The sequence below is a fragment of the Galeopterus variegatus genome, unplaced genomic scaffold (genome assembly GCF_000696425.1).
Source record: "Galeopterus variegatus unplaced genomic scaffold, G_variegatus-3.0.2 Scaffold4781, whole genome shotgun sequence".
Classification (NCBI taxonomy): domain Eukaryota; kingdom Metazoa; phylum Chordata; class Mammalia; order Dermoptera; family Cynocephalidae; genus Galeopterus; species Galeopterus variegatus.
Window position 1 is genome coordinate 91,337 of NW_007730892.1, and position 430 is coordinate 91,766.

Here is a 430-nt window from a genome sequence, read left to right on the forward strand (position 1 = left end):
GAACCGCCTGGCGTTTGCAATGGCCTTAGTGTGGATTTGATGAGATGCGGTGAGGGGCCCTCTCACCTCCACTCCCCACAACTCCCCGGCAGCTGGGAAGCAGCTGACCATTCAGATGTGCATTTTGCCCAAAGGCACCCCCGGGAGAACCACACATTCCAAGGCTGGGCTCAGGCTTGGGGGCAGGGAAGGTCTCAGAACCTGCTCCTTCAGGCTCCTGACGCTCTGGGGTAAAATGAGGCTGTCCAGATAACCTTCTCCACCCTCTCCCTGATTTTTCTAATTGCAGCTTGCAAGCAGAGAGGATATTTCATTTCTTAAAAAAAATAAAATAAAATAAAATAATTCCAGAGAATCTGAAATCTGGAAAGCTCATTTATCTCTTTTTTTCTTTTTAGAAAAAATTCATCTGTGTTCAAATACCCCTACT